Source organism: Rhinichthys klamathensis, unplaced genomic scaffold, assembly GCF_029890125.1.
Source record: "Rhinichthys klamathensis goyatoka isolate OS25496 unplaced genomic scaffold, OSU_Roscu_1.1 h1tg000048l_1, whole genome shotgun sequence".
In the NCBI taxonomy this organism is placed as follows: Eukaryota; Metazoa; Chordata; class Actinopteri; order Cypriniformes; family Leuciscidae; genus Rhinichthys; species Rhinichthys klamathensis.
The window spans coordinates 949532-972548 of record NW_026606594.1 but is presented as its reverse complement, the minus strand read 5'-3'; the positions used below and the strand labels follow the sequence as shown (position 1 = coordinate 972548).

Here is a 23017-nt window from a genome sequence, read left to right as displayed (position 1 = left end):
CATACCTGCTGGTGAGGTTATAGAAAATCAAATTTAAAGTCAAGTTCAACTTGGAAAAGTATATGATGTGAAAAAAGTTGCCATCTGCAAACAATTGATATAAAAGTGTTTCTTAGAACTGAACTGAACCAGAACGAAACTGGTTAAAATTAAATTTTTTAGAGAGTTACCGATAAACCATTTAAACTAGTGGGTTTCACCATTTTTGACTAACACAAAATTCAAAGTCCACCAACAGAAACAGGGAGTATTGATATATTAAACTAATTAATGATTCATTTTGTGATTCTAGAAGTTTCAAGCATTGTAAATATAAGTTATATTGATTTTATGTTTTTTTTTTTAACATTTTAATTTGTGAACATCACAAAAGTGATGTCCGGCCTATATGTAAATTGACATCTTCACCATTTAGTCAAATATTGTTAAAATGTGTTGCAGAAATTATGTGAGCATAATGTTTGGCCAGGCTGTCATGCAAAGAAATTATGAACTCATGCAAAAACAAGAGAGAACAAACTAAAGATTAATAACTGGGGTCAATGTATGCTATTTCTTGTGAGCTTTCTGTTTTTATATGCTTTTTTTTTTGCATAAATAAAAAGCTGTAGTTTGCCTTTTGTTGCAAATAATTTAGTCAGATAAATACCTTAACCAAGTTTAGTGTTTTGTTCTTCCCTCATATTTAAAATATTAACAAATATCCTCTCCGGACATCACTTTTGACCTCTTATAATAATGTATTCATTTAAATACTTTTAAGTCATCCATAACAGTTTAAAGAACTGAAAAAAAAAAAAGAAAGTTTAAAGTCTGTTAAGAACCACTAGTTTAAACAATTGTATAAATTTTTTTTACCGAAGTTCACACTTAAATGTCGCAATTTAATGGGTTTACTGCTACTGCTAATAATGCATATTATGTAAGGGTTAATGCCCGACGAGGTGTCCGTTGTAAGGTTTTAATGGACGACGGCGAGGTGTAAACCGCCCTCCGCCGAAGTCCATTAAAACCTTACAACGGACACCTCGAAGGGCATTAACCCGCTTATACCATGGTCACTTGCCAAATAAAACATTTTTAAAACATTAGTTTATATTTTAATTAGGCTAAATCTAGTTTTTTCAAATAATAACTTGCCTGACGATTTATTTAGCAACTTGAGATATATAACGTTAGTCCGCTCAGCTTGTAGAACCCTTCAGGTTCAAAAATGTATTTTTTTTTCATGAAACACAAAGGTAGGCATAGTTATTTTTTTATTACACATAAAACACTATGTGTTACACTAGTCTACACTAACCACAGCCTCCGAAGCACCGCTGTAGGTCGACTCTCCGATGCTGGACTGGAGAGCCGTCAAATAATGTCGGTGACAGGCCATCGATGCGAGAGCAGTCTGCGGGCTTACTGGGCTCCGTCAGTCCGTGAGAGACTGAAGATGAAATAACGAAGTCGCTCATTGTTGTATTAGTAGGCTATGTAATATCTAACTAACGTTAGATGTTTGTTTTGATAGAGCAAATTGTTAACGGATACTTTGACTGCCTGTTGCTATGGTTACTCACAGCTGTTGTAGGCAGCGCATTTATTTATTAATTTCGAACGGTAAACAGGCAGTTTCACCAGAACTCCTTTACTAGGTGTCCTCTATCACTTTTTAATGGACACCCTGCAGCCAATCAGAATCGAGTATTCACCCAGACCATGGTATAAGTTACAATAGAGTATCTTAATCTGCTTATTTTCAGAGATATCCTAGTGGCATATACTCCATATAGAAAACCCTACGCTTTTTTTTTTCTTTACGAGGATTAAGGTCTGTCCAACATGTGCACTCATCTCACACTAATCTGTAATCAAGCGATGTAAACAGTATGGCAAACAAGATGCATATGTACTCAAGACAGCAATGGACTCCAATTCAGTGAGTTAATAGTGTGTTATCGGCCCATCTGTGCTGTTGCTCATGTGCTGCTCTTCTTAACTCACACATGTCTTCCAGTGATCTCTTTTTAGCGGCCAAATTAACCTTGGAAGGTGGATTTGAACATTTCCATTCGTTTAAAGAAATCTTACACTGCTTCCAACAAAACTACCAGGGAAAACAAAAAAAATCTGTATTATGCATCAATGTATGTTTAAGTGAGAAGCAATGCAAACATGCTTATATTGTAGTGAGGACCATCAATAAGCTATCATGGCATGTGCATCAATCGTCAGTTTGATACATGTTGCCATGGGGAAGTGAATGAATGAATGAGGCATTTATATAGCGCTTTCATACATTTTTCAAGTGATTAAAATGTATGGAATACATGGAGGTGGATAAATTTTGAATGGAATGTGTGTAGTCAAGGTTTATAAACACTGTGTTTAGAATGTCCTGAAAGAAACCACAGTGCTTGAAAGGCCACTTTGCCATATGTCATGACATTCAGCATGTGACTTTATGTACTGTATATAGGGTTGTGGGTATACAATTAAATATATATATGCAAGGAAAACAAGACCAATCAGCCATGCTAATAGATGAAGACCAAAGTAATTAATTATGCAAATACCAATGATGCCATCAATGTTGGTTACATTTTGAATGCTGAACATTCAAGTAATGTAAGACAGTAGAAGATGTAAAAAAAATATTTAAAAAATAATACACACGTAAGGCTACAAAAGGGTTTAAATGGAGTTTGTATGTAATGCATTACTAGTCTTAAATTTAATACCCTTAAATAGAATGTTTGAGGAATATTTTTCTTATAGAATTATAAATAAAATATGGCCATCCAAATTTGCATATCACCTATTCCAGTAGTTTTCTACCATTTTGACTCCGTTGTCCATAACAAAATTCAAAGACCCTAATAACTTTTCCAGTTGTTTGTGATTTACTGAATAAACATTTTTAAAAATATTTTTACTTACCATTTCTACAACAAAATATTTTAAAGCTGGGCATAAAAATGCTGATTGAATTATATAATTTTGATTAATTGTACAAATTTCTTCAGTAGAAAACGTCCGAAAGAAACTTTCGGCTTTGTATATCCAGGTTTTTCTAGACAGTGGGAATTCCTGTCATTCAAAGGAAAAAAACATTTCGTACAGAATAAGAAATATCCTTTTTTGGTTTATTGTATTGCTGCAAAGAGGTTAGCAACTCATTTAAGCAAAATCCACTGTAGCAAAAAGACTAAATGTGACTTTATTTTGGGCAAAAGATTTAATTTTACTGTAGTTTTACTAAGCATTTTTTAGACGACCATCACACTCTGATTTACTTGTAGGGCTTGTAAATCAGTTGTCATTGGGAAATGTTTCTAAATGCTGTGATACGAGTTCCACACATCCTGCTTACACTTGCATTTCGTGACCCGTTTCATGGTACTGTCACCATCTTGTTTCATAATCACTCAATCAGCACATGTTGTCATCCGCTGCTCCACATTCTTACCTTGAGGTGACACTTGTTCTATACCTTCAGAATAGGCCACTTATATAAGCCCTGCTTTTCTGCACAGCAGCGAGCGCACTGCTCCTGCCCAGCAGGGGGAGCAACACCTGGAGGGCCTGAATGTGCAGATGTACAGTTGGGTGGCTGCTACATGAGTGTGCAGGAATATGCCAGGCTGAGTGCTCTGCCCTGGGCTTCAGTGCCCACTACTGCCCATCTGGGGACACTGGCAGGCCACCACAAAATCAGCTCACACCACTGCACAGAGAGTGAGGGTCGTTGCATTTGTCCATTTCTGTAGATGTTTCAGACTATGCATAAAACATAAAAGACATGTCTGAACATCTCATTTAAATGAAAATATTTTTTTATATGTGTGTCTATGTATATATTGGGCTATATAAGTGTCAGAGTGAGAACAAATCTATTTATTTAAATATATAGTATATAAGTATTTGTTTAATATATATTAACAAATTGCTTTAGCGCAATGACAATTTACAACCCTATTATGTAATCAGTTATTATATACAATATCACACATAATAGTTTTTTAAAACTGATACATGTATGTATTTTTTCATTTTATGTTGTCATATTGTTATCGTACTAAAAGGAAATTGTTAAAATATTTCTTGGAAATAATTTACTTTTTAAGTTGTCAGAAATTAACTTTTAAAGATTTGTTTCTTACTGTAAAATACTCGTAAAATGCTACTGATGTCAATAGAAAATAAAATTTGATGATGCAAATGTAAAAAAACATACATAATTCAGTAATGGTTTAAGTCCACCTTAACTTGACATCTCTAAAACTTTTCTCTATTTTTTTACTCCCTTGCACCGCTTGCGATCCTTCAGTTAGAAAACCCTTTCCTTAAAAGACAACACAAAAGATGACATATTGCTCAGAGCTTAATGCTGCCATCAATAACATTGACAGTATTGATCATTTTTGTGGTATAGAATGAAGTTATCACATCTCCGTTAAACATCTTGTTAGCAGTGATCCTGAGGAAGCTTCGCCACGATAGTGTGTATTAGCGTTATTGCAGTGTTTGAGAAACTCCCTCGCAGATGGCTGTATTTAAAAAAAAAAAAGATGCTGGAATATGCATGTTTTCTTCTAGAATGAGAAGGCTGACTCTGCTTTTGCAGAGATTAATATTCCTGCTCACCATTTGCATTCTGTTCCTTCAAGTTTCTTCAACACTTTTGGCCCTGTGGACTTTTATAAAAGTAAATCTTGAGCACATTTTCACACTATTAAACAATGTCCTAGAGTGCATCACAGGAGAATTGACATTTTATTCTAAAATTAATAATAAAAAAATTAAAAAAACTCCACACAACTACCACACTCAAAACAATAGTAATTCGTTGTGGAAAGGACATTGGTGGAAATTGCTTTGGAACAAAGTAGTCGTCTCCTGTGCCTTAATTGCTAAGGCTACTTCATAGCTAGAATTTGATGTATTGTGAATATTATTTTACAAATTTTGCGTAATTTGACAGCTCGTTTGGAAATGACACAATAATATTCTGTTCACAAGTTTTTTCACACATATCAAACATGTTCTTCACTGGCACCCTTTGTTCTTTGGTAAACAACTACACAGACTTTACAAAAACACTTTGTTATTAGGAGTAAAATTGTTCATTGTTGTGAAAACGTCACCTAAATTATGGGACAGTCGTCATATTTAAAAATGCATAGAAATCGTTTTCACGCAATAAAAATGGTGGTTTATGGTTATATCACTTTTTGCTTGATGAACATATATCTATGATGAACACTATGGCGATCTAAAGTTTCTATGATGGATTTTCATACTTTTCAAATGCATATAAAAGTAAAAAAAAAAATAAAAAATAAAAAAAAAAGACCAAGGTATGAAAAGTTTTCAAAAGAGTTCTGTGATTTTTGGCTGTTTTGACAAATAACTGTACTTTGGAGGGAACTGTTCCACGTTAAAGAACAAGCACTTTTGACAGCATCCCCTACATTAATTTCAATCCTCCTGTAAAATAAAACAAAAGTTGTACAGTAATGCACTTATACTGGAAGTCTGTGGGGTGAGACTTTGCACAGGGTTTGAGAAACTGGGTATTTAAAAATGTGAGAATCTAAGACAAGGCAGTTATTAGCACAGATGCATGGCTGCAACTCACTGATGCTGTCCGTCATCCTGACTAGATACAGACCTTTGACTGTATTTACACAGAAATGATGTGACAGATCCGGTGATGAATGGGATCGGGAGGACTTTCCCCATTGGTGTTTGCCTGGATCTGGCCATGCTCCAGAGCTTGACGGGACTCTGAGCTCAGAGGGTCCCTGTACAGCTCAGGTGGATTACTGTAAATCGATCGCAGAATTGATGAGACTCCAAGCTTTCGCCTTAGCCTGACAAAGACAAATGCACTTAGTGAATAACGATTAGAAAATGCTAACGATACCTTTGCGACAGATCAAATACTTCACTGTGATCTGTCTGAGTATGATTTAATTGGCTCATGTGATCCCCCCCCCCCCCCCCCCTTCATAGTAAATCAGTGCTCACCATATATCAAGCCTGCTTAGTGGTCTTTTCTCATAGTCTAGACTGACGGTTTGCTCTAGTGCTCATGCATGGGCACTATCAATATCCTGCCTTTATGCTGAGTCGGTTAGCTTTGTTCGGCATCTGTTGCCTAGCAACACGTTTCCCTGCCCAGTTTAATGTTCTGCTGCCTCAACATTGAAGTGTTTTGTGTCTCCCTCTTCACACACGCCTTACTCTAATAGAGTGGTGCAGGGATGATGTATTTTTGTAGGCCAACACCCTGAAATGATTTTTATTTTATTCTATTCTATTTCATTTTATTGTATTCATTTTAGCACCTCTGTTTCCATCGTCCTGAAGTCAATGGTTTTTTTTAATGGGTTTTTGGTTAAATGCTTGAAATAATATTTGTGGTGAACACAAGCTCAAGATATTTTCACGTTTTATTTTTCGTTATAAAATACATCACTAATACCCTCTTGTGATTTTTTTTAAAGCTTTTGCTTATCTTGTAAAAGGAGGTTACCAACAAGTATCTCCTACATTGTATTAACTCAAATTCTTAAAGATACAATATGTAATTTCTTTCGCCGCTAGGGGTCACTAACCTCTTATTTTTGAGCCTTCATTCTATTAACTCATATTATTAATTTCAATGAACTAAAAATTTTAAGTCAACTAGGTTTACTTACTTTTTTAAGTTAACCCAACAATCTTTTTTTATATAGTTTATGCTTGGCTTTTGACTGCTGCCGATTGTATTTACGATTCAAAATTCATAAAAGTTGTGTTCATTTGTGACGATGAACAAAACGTGTAAGAATCTGTAAGCTTTTGCTATAGTCACAGACCTTATTTTCTGCAATAATCCAAAAGCCAATGGAACAATCTTATTGTTTTTTTTGTCGAGGGTACAGGGTGAGGCTAACTTTTGGGTTGGCCTACAAAAATGCATCATTCCTGCACCACTCTATGTCTTCTATGTCAAATCCTTGAGATAGTGAAGTAATCAAAAGTGTAGTCCCTTACCATGTCTGCCGGTGACATGTCCGAAACACGCTCGAAGCGGTTGACCAATCACAACACACTGGTCCAGCCAACCAATCAGAGCACTCTTCACTATAGAGACGATATTCACTATATTGGTTTATAAGTGCATTAATGTAGACACAATTTTAACATTAACCTAACTTGTATTTGTATTTATATCCATAACTTTCCTTTTAAATATCTTGTCGCGTTGAATGTGAAAATTAAAAGAGAACATGTATCAATATAGTATTTAAATGGGGTTATGTTTTTTTCTTCACTTTTTCAACTTTAGTTATAGTCCCATCACCGCAGAACCTAAACCTCTGGGTAGGAGAGGATCCCTCTTGTCCTTTGTGTTTATCACCTGCCACATTAAGGCACATTTTGACAGGATGTAAGGTGGCTCTTAGCCAAGGTCGGTTTACTTGGCGCCATGACCAAGTATTGCGATGTTTGGCTTTAGCATTGGAAGGCAAGCGTAGTATGACCATTAAGTTGCCGCCTGTTCTAGCAAAACATTACACGCAGAAGACAATATTCCTCCGCCCAGGCGAGCAACCACCAAGAAAAGGTGGTAACACCAATTCTCGGCCAGGACAACTGGAAGCTGCTAGGGACTGGAAGATGCTGGCTGATCTTGATCAACGGCTTATTTTTCCACCTGAGATTGCCACCACTAACCTACGACCAGATATTGTTTTGTGGTCTGGATCAGCACGCATTGTTCAACTGATAGAGTTAACAGTGCCATGGGAGGATGCGGTAGATGAGGCATATGAGAGGAAGAAACTGCGGTATGCTCAGCTGGCCACTGAAGCAGAACAGCGAGGATGGAGAGTCCAGGTTTATCCAGTGGAAGTGGGTTGCCGAGGTTTTGTGGCACACTCTACAACCCGGTTCCTCAGAGACATCGGATTCAGCGGCCAAGAGTTGCGTCGCACAGTAAAGAACTTATCTGAAGCAGCAGAAAGGAGCAGCAACTGGCTGTGGTTGAGACGGAAAGATTCTAGCTGGCTGTGTACAGGCCGCCACGCTACGGTTTCGTAGAGTTCTTGAAAACTTGAAGAGTCTGTTGGTTTGTTTGTATACGTTCCTGTGGATAGTGCGTGAATGACGGGTGGTTGGGCAGATATTGTGTTTTGCGGTAGGTGGTATGCCATACGGAACCGTTGTCCACTGAAACTGCATATTAACCAGTGGGGCTCGACAGCCTTAGTCAAACGGGTTGGCGCGTATGGTCGGGTTGCGGAGAGATTGTGAGATTGTGAGATTGTGGTTAGGTCTCAGCAGCAGGAGGGATGTAGAGTCACTGTCGAGCCCTCTTGAGGTGTCGTGGGCTAGTCGACGAAACACTGAGGACGGAAGGTGCCCACTTGAAGACCCTAGAGATGTCCCCTACTCGGCTCAATCCAGACGGTTGTCGTGCTGGTCCTGTAGTTGCAGCCGTCGCGTGTGCTGACGCGCCAAGTACACTGCAGCCGTTAACGCCGGACAGAAGGGGAGTCACACCACCATATGGAAAGAAGCGTAAATGGATGGAGAAGCATAGTTTACTGTAAAGCTACGTCTTAGTTTTGCTTATCTTGGCGAAAGCCGAGTACAAATCAGCATGAAGTTTTAACATCTACTCTCGTGTAATGGAAATCATGTAATGTTGCTGTTTGAGCATAAAAAAGATCTGCAAGGTTACAAACCTGAAAGTTTTTTGATCGATTACTGTTTGTATTATCATAGTTTTCCAACAAATATCATGATTATATGGTGTATAACATTGTATCAAAAATGTATAAGAAAATTACAAAAAAACATACCACTTGTAAAATCCGTGCTTGCAAAACCCGTGCATGAAATCCGTTCTCAAACATCCTCTTGTTTGTTAACATTCTTAAATCTGAATCAGGCTTGAATTGGTTTGAAATGGACTTGATAATATGACTATAACATCCTTAATATTTACATCTGATTAGAGCTCACGGTTAAGGTAAGAGCTGTGACATTTCCTGAACATGCTAAGTGATGCCAATCACAACACACTGGGCCAGCTAACCAATCACAGCACATTTTGTATTTCGGGAGGGGGTTCATCGTAACTGGCACTAAATGGCGCGTTCGGGACAGACTGAGGAGAGAGGTGCTGTAATAATGTAAAATATGTGAAAAATTATGTTTTTGAACAATCAAGCATGAAAGCATATTCTAGTACACTCCAAAAACAAAATCAAGACTTTGTAAAAGGGCATAATAGGACCCCTTTAACAGTTGCAGATTTTTGGCCCTATTCGACAACCTTGGCTTCATTATAAGCAGTGGTGTGTCTAGATTGCGCCCAATCAAACACTGAATGTTTCTAGCCCTGTTATTTTGTTATCCAAGATATATATTTTATCATTTTATTACGTTCAAAATGTAGACTTATTCATCACGCCGCCATATACAGCATACCTCAAATTTCCTGTCGCTTTCATAAAACGATGACCACACAATACAAATATAAAGCACAAAATATATGTATTGACAGTACAGTATCATTGAATTCCATCCTTCCTCTAGAAAAGTAGTCCCTGACAGTGTAACATCCCTAATCTGATGGAGCTCAAATAAAAACAGGCAGAGAATTGTCTGTCGAGTCTGCCTAAGATTTAAGAAGCGGCAAGGGTGCGGCCTCAAAATCGAATGAATGAAGTAGACAGAAGGGGTCACACATACTTCATATAATATATATTTGAATCAATTATTGTAGCATTATGTAGCAGATGCATCAGATGCTATGTTCTTATCTGATTAGGTGGTGAGGTCTGCAGGTGTTGAGCTGGTGGGTGGATGTCGGTGACTGTTTTCGCCTGTCATCAGCTTGCGGTAAACAACAGGTGGTGCAGTGCAGAAAGAGTAGATGGTATATAACCTCTGCAGAAAGCTATTCTGAGCCTCATTCTCCCATAGATCCACAGATTCCCTGCAATTTCACGATGCACACCCTCTATGGGAATCGACAGCATATACCTCCAATCTTTCAGATTACCATCTCCTGTTCTCTCTGTATTATTGTGTCTGTTTCAAATATAGGCTATTTCAGGATATGAAAGACCACACCAGCTAACACGGCACAACCAATGCCACATTCATCTCCGATCACCACCCACAACTGACGCCTTTAACTGTAATTTGAAAAAGCGGACTAGATTGCATCTCTTCTGGTTATAGCAGACAGTCTGTGTTAAATATTGCTTTATAACACCTAGGGCACCCATTTCTGTCTAATACAGAATGTTGTCTAATGTTGTACTGCCTAATATTTGAGATTCATTGCACTGAAAAGGAAAAATATCGAAACTCTTTGGTAATTTTTTTTAGAAATGCTAATGGTCTTGTCCACTTCAATGATGTATGCTAAGCTATGCTAAAAGTGGTACCGCCAGAACCGGAGATCGGCTGAATGGATTCTAAAACGGTAAAATCAACAGTTTAACTCTGGGGGAGTTGTAAAATGAGCCTATTTCCAAAAAAAGTGGAGTATCCCTTTAAGATGAGAGTTTAAACCTAAAAATGTCAATGAATTTTAGAAATGTTGACTTGGCACCTGCCTGAAATAAATGTAAATACTAAAATTACTAAAACTGAAAGAGAAATAAAACAGACAAAAACTGAAATAAACATGAAATAGTTAAAGAAAAATTACAAAAGCACAGCACAATTCCTGACACTTGAACCAAAATTAAGATGAAAACTGATAATTGAGTAAATTCAAAACATTACAAATTATACTAAAATAACATTGGTTTATTTGGTTAATTTCTTATTTGAATCCAGCGATAGTTTAAAAGCTGTGTAAGATCAGTATTAATTCAGATAAATAAATGATTTTATTTTTCTATTGAATTTTTTTTAGTGTTTTCACATGAAATCTGTTTTCAACTACAAGATTTAGTGCATATTTGTCCCTTGTGATTGATATTTTGTGGTTTTCTCTGTAATACGTTTTTCCATCTCAGGTGTAAGGCTTACTTTACAGAATCTGAACTTAATGTGTGTGTAGAGGAGGAAGTGTGTGAAATGATCTGCTCGATAGAGAGTGAAGACAGTCTATAGTCGCCATGGTGGCAGTGTGTATGTGTGTGGGGGAGTTTAAACACAGCACTGTAAATGAATGAGTGTCTACAGCATCTTGCCTTTGTAAAATAAATCTTCAGACTCGATCGGATCAGGGACAGATTCTGACAGAATTCCACAGAGATTCACATGCTATTGTCCATATACAACTTCATAGCCTGTGTAATATATAAGTGGTGTTTTCCATTGGCCTTATTTATGGTTCAGAGCAGTGTGCCATAACAGAAAGCGTTTCAGCGACTATATATGGAGTAATTTTAAACAAGCTTCATGTTTCACCTGCCTACGGGTTGTCAGAAGCTTTAACAGGAAGTTACTTGTTGAGGATTTGGCAGCATTGAAATGGCCAGTGGTGACAGGATCTTTATAATATACCTAGGCTTGCGGGGTCATCTGACACTTTGTGAAATTGATATTGATTTTGTTATCGGGGTGCTATAGTGAGCAATGAAGAACTGAAAAGGCAACTGTGCAATATTCACACTGACATATTGTTGGATTCTTGTTGTTATTTTTTTTATTTCTCCAACTCTTTTTTCCATTGTTGTGAATTGTAGTCTTATTTGTTGAGTTGAACTGTTGAAAATGTGCCACCACATTTTTGCCAAGACTGGTTGCCCACTGAAGCTAAGCAGGGCTGAGCCTGGTCAGTACCTGGATAGGAGACCTCCTGGGAAAAACTAGGTTGCTGTTGGAAAAGGTGTTAGTGAGGCCAGCAGGGGGTGCTCACCCTGTGGTCTGTGTGGTCTCTGGCTGGTGACACTATACTGTCAAAAAGCACCGTCCTTCGGATGAGACTTTAAACTGAGGTCCTGACTCTCTCTGGTCATTTTAAAATACCAAATTTGCCCATTGGCCTCTGTCCATCATGGCCTCATCCCATATATATACTTATTGGCTCCTCTCCACCAGTGAGTGTGGTGGGCGTTCTGGCGCAATATGGCTGCCGTTGCATCATCCAGGTGGATGCTGCACATTGGTGGTGGTTGAGGAGATTCCCCCTTCCATGTAAAGCGCTTTGAGTACAGAGAAAAGCGCTAAATGTAACAAATTATTATTATTACCATTCAAAAGTTTGGGGTTGGTAAGATTTTAAATTCTTTTGAAAGTCTTTATATGCTCTTTAATTTATTTGATCAAACCAAGGCTGCTAATGTTTGATGAAAAATACAGTAATATTGGGAAATATTATTCCAATGTACAATATTATTCCTGTGATGCAAAGCTGAATCTTCAGCATCATTACTTCAGTGTTCAGTGTCACGTGATCCTTCAGAAATCATTGTCATTGTTCAGAAACTGTATTATTATCAGTGGTGGAAACAGTTGTAAAACAGAACCTGTGACACATTTGTTTTTCAGAAAGTTCAAAAGAACAGCATTTATTTTAAATAGAAATCCTTAACATTATAAATGTCTTTTCTGTCACTTTTGATCCATTCAATGCATCCTTTCTGAATAAAAGTATTCTTACTGATAGTGTAAATGAAAATAATATTAGGTATAGCATTGTGAAAATAATTGTTTTTCACCCTCATTTTATGTTTTTGCCTGACAAAAATCATAAAAAAACAAATTGCTTTAGAAAAATGATTTTAGTTTCTAAAAACCAAAAGTATATGAGCAATAGTAACAGCAAATACCACTTAATATAATCACAGAATGAACTTTTTCTATCAGGTTCAGGCAGCATTTTAACCTTGCTCATATGATTTGAAAGAAGCAATTAGACTAATATTTATAGATGCAGGTAAATATTTTGATAATCTCTAAACATTAAAATTTCATCCGAAGCTCTCATAAACTAATCTCTTTGATTTTCTGTCATACAATGGATTATATTTCATGGCAGATAAATACCTCATGTTAGCCGTCAAGCAAGCTGCAAAGCTGAATAATTCAAATTTAACTGCAAAAACTGAGGAAAAGAGGCAATTACCTATATTTTTATAGGCATAATGCTGTTATAAATTGCTGTCACATTTTCTGTGTTGTAGTTCAGGTTTGGTGTAGATTGTTTGTGGCAGTGTGCGGTAAGCTCTGGTGGTCATGTGTGATTTGAGCGTGGTTACGCACACACACTGAGATCTCAGTCACAAGGGTATGTGATGCCGTCCTTGTGACTGAGATCTCAGTGTGTATGCGAATTTATGGCTGTGACAGACGGCAACAAAGGCCCCACGTTCCCCATCGATCTCATGGAGTGTGAGTGACAGCTTTTGTCAGCGAGCGCATACTTATCAAGAGAGTTTTATACAAAATAAAAATTTTTTTGTTGTAAGATAAGTAACAGTGCTTTAATGGCGATGTCCTTTGTCATTTCAGACTGCTGGCAATACAGAATATCACATAAGTGAATCTACTTCATCTCATTATATTGTATCCTGACCCCGACACCATCCTGTATACTGTCAATAAAGAGCTAATATAACTGTATAATCTCAAAAATACACTCTCAAACAATAAAAACCTGAGACTGTGTAATGCTGAACAACCAAACATTTTATTTAACATAAATTATTATGTACATTAGTATTTACACTAACAAAAAATACTGTCACAAGGAAGTACTTTCAGAACTTGTGGAGCAAAACAAATCTAAATAAATAAATATAATAACCTTTTTCTATTATAAACACTTTTTACCCTCCAGTACCTCTAACAAATACTCATACTCACACTCACGTTAATACCTGGGTGATACACATGTGTGATACACACATGTCATAGCATTCAACACATCATGTTTATATTTCAAAGCAATTTAAATATGAAGGTGACATGGTTTTGTGGATTAACAAATCCATTATTATTATTATCCATTATTACAGTATTCTATTAATACTAAAATTGTATCTTCTATTCTATATCAAATTCTATTGATATATTCTATTCTTAAAAAAAAGTACATTAGATTAAACTGGGAAGGGTCATAAAACTTGCATATTGTTATCCTAGGTTTACTGCTTCTATTGTTCTCAATTGTAAGTCGCTTTGGATAAAAAGTGTCTGCTAAATTAATGTAAATCTGTTGTGGTTTGATGCTGTCTTCCCTGCATACAAAATGGTTAATTAATTTTGTAGTCTATCCTGGCTAGCAAGTTTAACCCTCCTACCAGATATTGTTATTTGGATATTATCAATCAAATAATGATTCATTATATTTGAATAACCAACAGTGTTAACTTTTGCCTTTTTAACATTGCCAACATGTTTTTCCAGCACATGTGTCTAGCAAGTAACTTAGGCTACACTAACAAATACATTACATAAACAGAATGTAGAAACGAAAAATGTCTCAGATGATCCACTGTTTATGACTGCAAGATTCTAAGTTAAGGTAGGCTTATTAACATTCAGTGACTTGCTAACGTAGCATTCTATCATGATAGCGCGACTTCTATGAGTCTATCCGTGCTGCACACCCTAATGCTCCTAACCTTGAAAGATTGCAGAAGCTAGGTTTAACTGTAACAATATCCTGGGTAACCAGGATCACCAGTTAATACTATTTTCCACAGTAGAATCTGCATTTGAAAGCCTGGTCAGTCACTATTTGTGTGGCTAGTTATTTGTGCCTACTTACACTCTGCTTTATGAAAAAGCTTCGTATGTCCCTTTTCTTATTCTTGGGTGACATAGCTGGTCTACAAAATACAAAAAGGGACAAAAAAACGGAATATTAAAATGCTTTACTCTGGCCTTTGTATATGGCAGGCAGAGAGCCCTGGTAACTTACCGTCGGCGTCGTCACGCGCACACACACGCACACACCACCCGCTCGCTGCCAGTGAGTGCAAGCATAAAAAGTAGTCCCGGCCCGCGCGTGTAGCCTGCCTGTCAGATACCCCGCCGCCAATCAAATTACGGCGTATCTTGTACTGTCGTCGTCCTGGCCGTTGGAATCGATCCAAATAGCAGCGCAAAGATCCAAATGCAGCGCATATATCAAAATAGCAGTTCAAAGGAGCTTGCTAAATATTGGTGGGGACAAATTTGTCATCTCAAAATATTGATTGGGACTAGTACCTAGCGTCCCCCCCTAAACCTACGCCCTTGATTACTAGTATACACAAGTTTACGCGCCAAATCATGGGCGCCGCCATAACTCTACTTAAATGCACTTCATTTCCGCCGGAAGAGGTTTGCACACAGCGTCTGCCGGTGTACACAGCGACGGTTCCACGACTGGAGATGGCGTTACTATCCCCCACCCGAATTCAGTGCAGAACACTAACATGACGACGTGGCCCAGCATAACGTACAGCGAGATTTGCTCCTACTTCGTGCAATCCATGGCAATAGATGGAAAAGCAATTGGACAATCTGAAAGCCGTCGAGGCATATCAATATCTGCACAGCAACAAAGTCGGTTGTGTCATGTCATACACAGCTAGATAAAACAGACATAACGTGCAAATAACTATCAGTTTATGTCCGTGGTAATAGCAAATGTATCTGTGTGTTACTTTAATGTTTCTTTTAACATAATAACAACAATTGTGGCTAAATAAGTGTTTGCAGTTTATAGCTTAATCAGGGAAGACATTTACATGATTATAGGAAATAAAAGAAGCATGTTGTTGCGGATGGAATACGTGTTTGTATTTGGAAAACGGACTGTAACCTATAACATGACTTACTGCTGAGCTATAAATAAAGACATGATCTCTTTTGCAATTATCCTTATGACTCTGCATTGTTTTACCTGCTGTGTACCAACCAACCATTTTACCGGTTAAAATACCTTTAAATGTCGAAACTAACCCCTTAAAATGCAGTAGCCTATTCTACTTACAACAAAACGATTGAAGCCTCTACTTATTGCAATAAATAATGCAATCACTTTTCGCCACCGTGCCGGATCTCCGGCGTGCGGCCGTGAGAAAAATATTTTCCCGATTCATTTTTGTCCAGCTTTAACGTGTTAAAATATTTAATGCAAACGCAACATCTGTTCTTTCTGTCATCCTTTTGCTAGGGTTATGACCATTCTCTTATTCACGCAAATGCTTTAACCACTCATGCGCGACAAGACAAAAGAGAACGCGCTGTCAGTGAATGTCCTCCTGACGATCCGAACTATATCATAGGCTTCTTAGCTAGAGTGCAAAGTGTGTGTGTGTGTGTGTGTGTGTGTGTGTGTGTGTGTGAGCCATGATGATAATAATTAGGCGATCGAACTGTGTGTGAGAGAGAGGCGCGGGCGCGATACTGTGTGAGTGTGTTTGTGTGTAAACAATGGAGCGCATGGACCTCTTCGTAGCTGGTTTGCGGTCGTAGAACTCTCTATCTAACCACTCGTTCAGGTGCTTTCTCGAGTGTTTACAACCAACTATCACACACATCGTTCCCGAACCACCTTTCTTCATGTTGTAATTGTTATGTCACTGCGATATCAGCGCTTTGTCGAAGCTAGCTAGCAAAACAAACCCAGACCGCCAGAACGGAAGTGGGTTGCATCGACGGGAGGAGTTTAGGATGTAGAGCGGAAACGGCTCATAAACTTGTGTATAATAAAGGCACATAATATGATATAATATAATATAATATATTATAGGCCTAATATAATATAATATAATATAATACAATATTGTAAAGTATCCTGAGAACGCAGTTCAACCTTTCAGTTGAAATATGACTTCATTATATATCCACATGTATTCTTATTGTATAGTGAATTTTTATTTTGTTCAGTGGTTTAGCTAACATCAACAGCAAATAATTACTGCTTTTTCTTTTACGTTTTGTTTTGACTAAAAACCTCATATGTAATAATAAAGACCAGATCACAATGTCTTATGACCAAGTAGCAAAATGTACATTGACTTTTGAAGTCTACATGAGAACGAGGTTTTTCCTCAGGTTTAGGAATGTCTTTTTACAGTCAGAAGTGCTGAGCCTTTGATTTAGACTCCTGAGCTGAAGGACCAGTATGAGACATCTGACAATATTCAAAGCTCAGTAGGAATCAGTCTTCTCCAGCATGAGGCAGTCAGCACGCTCTATAACACGTATATCCACAGCATGGGGTCCAATTAAAAAAAGGTCCTCTTCAGTTTCCAATTGCCGTGATGTGTGACATAAAGGTTAATATCTCCCATGTACTTATAACTGTGTATTTTATGTTCTGTCCGTGAAGAGCTGACTTTAGCGTCATTTGAGAACGTAGCGTCTGCCTGTGTGGGCCAGACAGAGAGACAGGGCTTCCCCCCGACACCAGCATCAATTCTTTTCTTTCCCGTAGTATTGATGAATGATTCATGAGGCTGCACAACGGGAGGCCGAGTGGAAATTGACAGTGTGCTTTGGACAGAGAGAACGTGTTAGAAGCACACGGGCAGAAATTAGCCACTGCACCTATTCTCAAAGACGGCTCGTGGTCGTGGACCAGTGAGGGGCTTCAGTGTAAAATCTGCTTAAGATGTTGGTCTCATTAGCTTTAATGATTTTATAATGGCCAGATGCTTGAGACTCATGTACACCACCGCGAAAGGTCCCCTGATAGTATTTATGCAACTGGATTAGCCACTACAGGAAACGAAATCTTGCTGTTGTTGTTGTATTACTTTTTGGTGCTGCAGTGTAACAGTATCATGGATCAGTTATTGGTTGTTTGCTTCATGTCTCAGTTACTATTATTTTACAAATAAACACAGGCAGTTGGATTTGTGGGATCTGTTTTTACAGAGTCACAAGTGAGAAATTAGTACAATCCAAAATTGTATTTCTTTGTGCGTGAGAGTTTAATAACATGCGGTGACAATGGCGGATGCACCAAGTTTCAAGGACCAACCGAAAGATGAGCGAGAAGGAGAAAAAGTGTCATCTACATCTGAGCCTACTTGACCTTTCCACAAGAAAAGCACCTGAGGCTTCCCATTTCCAGGACACATATTTCATCACTGGACTGTAGTGAGACTTCCACGACACAAATCGACACGATCCCATTTGATTTTGTCTCATTATAATAGCAGAAACAACTTCAAATATGTCATTTATGGTCAGACACGATATTGTCACAACCACTGATGGACGAGGACACAAAGATAACAGTTAAACAGGCTTTATTTATACACTGATGCTAAACCCGGATACCGGGAGGCTTCAAGATCAGCACTGTTGAAATCAAGGGAACCAGAGTCTTTGAACAAATGCAGGAACAGAAACAATCTCTTGATACTTGAACAGGAAGAAGATTCAGAGATACATCAAACATAAACGTTGACTCGCAGAACTCAGAACTTGGTTGCAGACACGTAGATACTCAGGACTTGCATATAGATTCGTAGATTCTCAGAACTTGGGTATAGATACAAAGATATTCAGAACTTGGACACTGCTACGTAGATAGTAGATACAGAGGTCCGTTGATACTCAGAACACAGAGAGGATGACTGGAGAATCCTCGAGAGCCACCACACACTGAAGCTGCTGAGATACACACACAAGAGTGATTAGTGATGAACTTGATAATACTTGTTGTGAGATCAGAGATATCCTGGAACCAGACTTGATGTATGTAAGCCAAGGAGTCACAGACGTCGAATTACGAGACCGGACCCAGAGTGCAGGGTGAGTGAGGCTTATATCCAATACTGGTGTGTAGAGTAAAGTGATGAGGTGCAGGTGCTGTGAATTCGTAATTAGTGAGAGTGCGTGCAGGTGAGGACCAGGGGAAACTGTGACAGATATATTCAGGTAGGCCAAAGTTTCTGAAGATGTGTTGAAACAGGGCTTCTGTGGTTTCCATGGTGGTAGGGAGGCTTTTTATCAGGATCAGGCAGCAGGCTTTGGAGAAATGGTCTACTGCTACTAGAACACAGGTGGAAAAAATCGGACTCAGGAAGGTCAGTAATAAAATCAACTCCTAGGTGTGACCAGGGTCAGCGTGGTATGGGTAGAGGGTGATGTTTACCTTCCGGTAGGTGGTCTGGTGACTTGTAGATGGAGCAGGTGGGACAACCTTGTACATATTGTTGCACTTCCTGGGTCATGTGGTCCCCAGTACTGGTTGCAGAGGAGTGAGTGGGTTTGCTGACTGAGCCTAAGGACGAATGAACAGATTCCATGAGGGTTAGACTTAGAGAAGATGGAACATAAGGCCATTGCACACTGAGTCCGAAATTTTCATATGCGTTTTTTCGTGTTCGTCAGCCTAAAAATTCGTCACACACAGAAACCTTGCACACTGAGTCCGATGCGTATTTATTAAACCTTTGCGGAAAAAAACGCACAAAAATACAAAATGGATTCGTCAAGCAGTAAGGATGATTTTGTTGCCCTCCCTCTTATTGAAATGAGAATAGAGAGAAAATCTTGGGTCCATCCAATCCTGAAATTGCGCCGAGAGGAAGGAGAGTTCCACTTCCTTATCAAGGAGTTGCGAATTTATCCCGAGCGATTCAAAATTCACTTCAGAATGTCAGTGGAACAGTTTGATGCTTTGCTAGCGATTCTGGAGCCACATATTAAAAAGAAGACCACAAATTTCTGTGAACCAATCGATCCTGAACAGAGACTGGCAGTATGTCTAAGCAGGTATGGACACACACACACACAGGCACACGCGCGGCCCGGTGCAAGCAGACAGAACAGCTGTATAGACCTAATGCACCAGAGAAACGTGGGCGCCGTCAACTTTAGAATATTGTCTTTGAACTTCCGTTTTTGCGGTCGCTCTGTATATTTCTATGGCATCGCTGTCCAGGAGTAATTAGCTGGTGAAGTGGATTTACTTATTGTAGAGTTAACAAAAGTTATCATGAGCATTGTAATGTTTATCATAAGCATTGTAAAGCAGATGTCTTAACAAATGTCGACCGGGAATTTTTTTACTCGAGCAGTTCATTCATACCTATGCAAGATCGCTGTGAAAATACAGACCGGAAGTCAAAAGACAACGAGCGCAGCGCTGAAAAGGGGCGGGGCTACATAAGGTCTATAGGCTACAGGTTATATGCCTATATTGTACCCAAATAATACATTAGTTATCGAATTGGCTGCTCAATCAACCGAAATTTCGATCTGATTGAAAGGGGAGGTTTATTACTTTTCTAATCCGATCGAGAGAACATAAACACTTGATCGAATTGAAAACCGAAAATGAAAGGACTGCGCATGTGCAATGATGTGCGGAACGAGCTCCCCCCGGCCCTGAATTGTCAAAAAACCTCTCAAAATGCTGGCTGTGGATGGAAAAAACGCAAAAAATCGAACCCGATCCGAATTTTTTTATGACGGACGAAAGTTTCGGAGGCGGTGTGCAAGCGTGATTAACATAACTTGAGGTCGAATTTCTTTTTTAACGTGCGAAAATTTCGGATGCGAATTTCGGACTCAGTGTGCAATGGCCTTAAGTCTTATCCTCAGGACCTCCAGCGGAGGGAGTGGCTTTAGCTATTTGACCCTTCCATTGTCATTAAAAATCCCATGGCACTTCTCGTAAAGAGTAGGGGTGTAACTCTGGTTTCTGGCCAAATTCCCTCCATTGGCCCTTACCAATCATGGCCTCCTAATAATCCCCATCCATTGAATTGGCTCTATCACTCTCTCTCTGAGTGCACTGGTGCCGTTGTACTGTGGCTGCTGTCGCATCAACCGAGTGGCAATAGCCTTTTTTAAGGTTAGGTTTTTATGAAGACTATCTCTGTAACCTCTCTCACCAGACATTCACAAAGAAGTTTGGGCCTACATCACTCTGCAGTGTATCCTAAACAGTCTTTAGCCCTCCAGCTCTGCTTTAATGTGTGAACGTTAGCTTGAGACTGTCCTGAATGGATGTGAACGCTGTCCCCTCTTTCTCTAATTGTATTTTTCATCTGAATGGTCTCGCCGGTGGGCTCGTATGATGAGTGGTGTTGTTTTTCTCTGCCTGGTCGAATCTGTTCTAATAGAGGGCATAAGATGAGTTACAGCAAAGGATGGGAGCCATGTGTAACGTAGCTACATAAAAACCCACAGAAAAACTTTTCCTCCCTCACGAAACCTAATCCATCAGCTCAGTGGCTCAGTGCTTAAAATCACAAGGATGTGTGCGTTACTCTGTGCGTTGACTAAGCAAATAAGTAATCGTAACGGTACATTAAGCCACAGGATACACAGATCTATATTACAGCGATAACTTTGTTTTATTTCTTTTTTTAGCACTTGTGTCCTTGGAGGCTTTATTTGAAAAGATGTGTTGTCATGGTTGCAGTATGTTGATACCAGCACCATACATAGAGCTGTATCTGTGAGCAGAATGTAGGGGAAAACAAGACTTTGGTGAGTCATCATTGATGAGAGTGGGGAAGACCTCAGTAGAAATCTAGGCTGCAATCCCCTTCCAGCAATGAGAGAGAACGATTTTGTACATGTACCATTCTTTGAAATACTGCTATCCTACTGTGGTTATACTATGGCATTCTTACCATGAAGTACCTAGAATGAACTATGTTTTTTTTTTTTATATATATATAAATACCATGCTATTTTTGTAAGTCAAGTCATCCTCATTTAAGATGAAACTCGAAAAATTAGAATATCGTGCAAAACTTAATTTATTTCAGTAATTCAACTTAAAAGGTGAAACTAATATATTATATAGACTCATTACATGCAAAGTGAGATATTTCAAGCCTTTATTTGTTATAATTTTGATGATTATGGCTCACAGCTTATAAAAACCCCAAATTCAAAATTAGAATATTGTGAAAAGGTTTTCATATCTGTAAGCCATAATCATCAAAATTATAACAAATAAAGGCTTGAAATATCTCACTTTGCATTTAATGAGTCTATATAATATATTAGTTTCACCTTTTAAGTTGAATTACTGAAATAAATGAAGTTTTGCACGATTTTCTAATTTTGGGCGCAGTACCAAACTTTTTCACTAGGTCACAACCAGACTCAATTACTGCCCATATAAGGGTGCCTTTCCATATGTGTTTTGAGTGATCTGAACCATATATTTCCACAATTCTCATACAATTTATGAAGGAGGCATCCTATTCAGAAGTAGTAAGGGAAGTTTGGCATATTTTGATATGAATTCAACCTCAATAATCACATAAAAATAACACACATGTGCGTTATAGCTCGCCTCTGCATCATAAATGGTGAATCTAATTTTTTCTTTATATTTAAATTATTTTCAGACCTTTTTTTCTAAAAAAAAATATAATGGATGTTATCTTTTGAACTATTGGCATTGAAAACAAACTGAGGTTTCTACCATTGTGTCATGATTTTCATGTTCATCACTATTTCAAAGTAAAGGTCTTAACACGCCTTAGGAGTATGAAAATATTCTTGTTGCAAATTGATAATTACGGCTCTTCTGTAATTTATTTTGAATCACCAAATATGAAAACTACAGATTGTAAGCTTTCAAATGATATATAGTTTGTCAATATTAGTTTAGGTTTAGTATATGATATTACCGTTTTAAATATGTAATGGCTATGGGTTAAATAAGGGGTTAAAAAAAATTGGGTAACACTTTACAATAAGGTTCATTAGTTAACATTAGTTAATGTATTAACTTACATGAACTAACCCTGAGCAATACATTTGTTACTGTATTTGTTCATCTTTGTTACCGTTAGTTAATACAACTACAGCTGTTCATTGTTTGTTCATGTTAGTTCACAGTGCATCAATTAATGTTAACAAGATTTTAATAAAGTATTAGTAAATGTTTAAATTAACATTAACAAAGATTGAAAAATGCTGTATAAGTGCAGTTCATTATTAGTTCATGCTAACTGAGTTAACTAATGTTAACTAATGAACCTTATTGTAAAGTGTTACCAAAAATTGTGGTATTACCATATTTTGAGGAGATGTATCATGATAATACCATTGTATTCTTTAAAGTGTCTTGGTATTT

General features: G+C 38.0%; 1 long non-coding RNA gene across 1 annotated transcript; it reads left to right on the top strand.

Annotated features, from left to right (window-relative positions):
* The first annotated feature begins 1311 nt into the window (after positions 1 to 1311).
* Positions 1312 to 20096, top strand: LOC130082659 (uncharacterized). The gene is made up of 2 exons (XR_008806787.1): positions 1312 to 1716; positions 19749 to 20096. It is a non-coding gene; the product is annotated as an uncharacterized LOC130082659 (long non-coding RNA).
* Positions 20097 to 23017: the final 2921 nt, after the last annotated feature.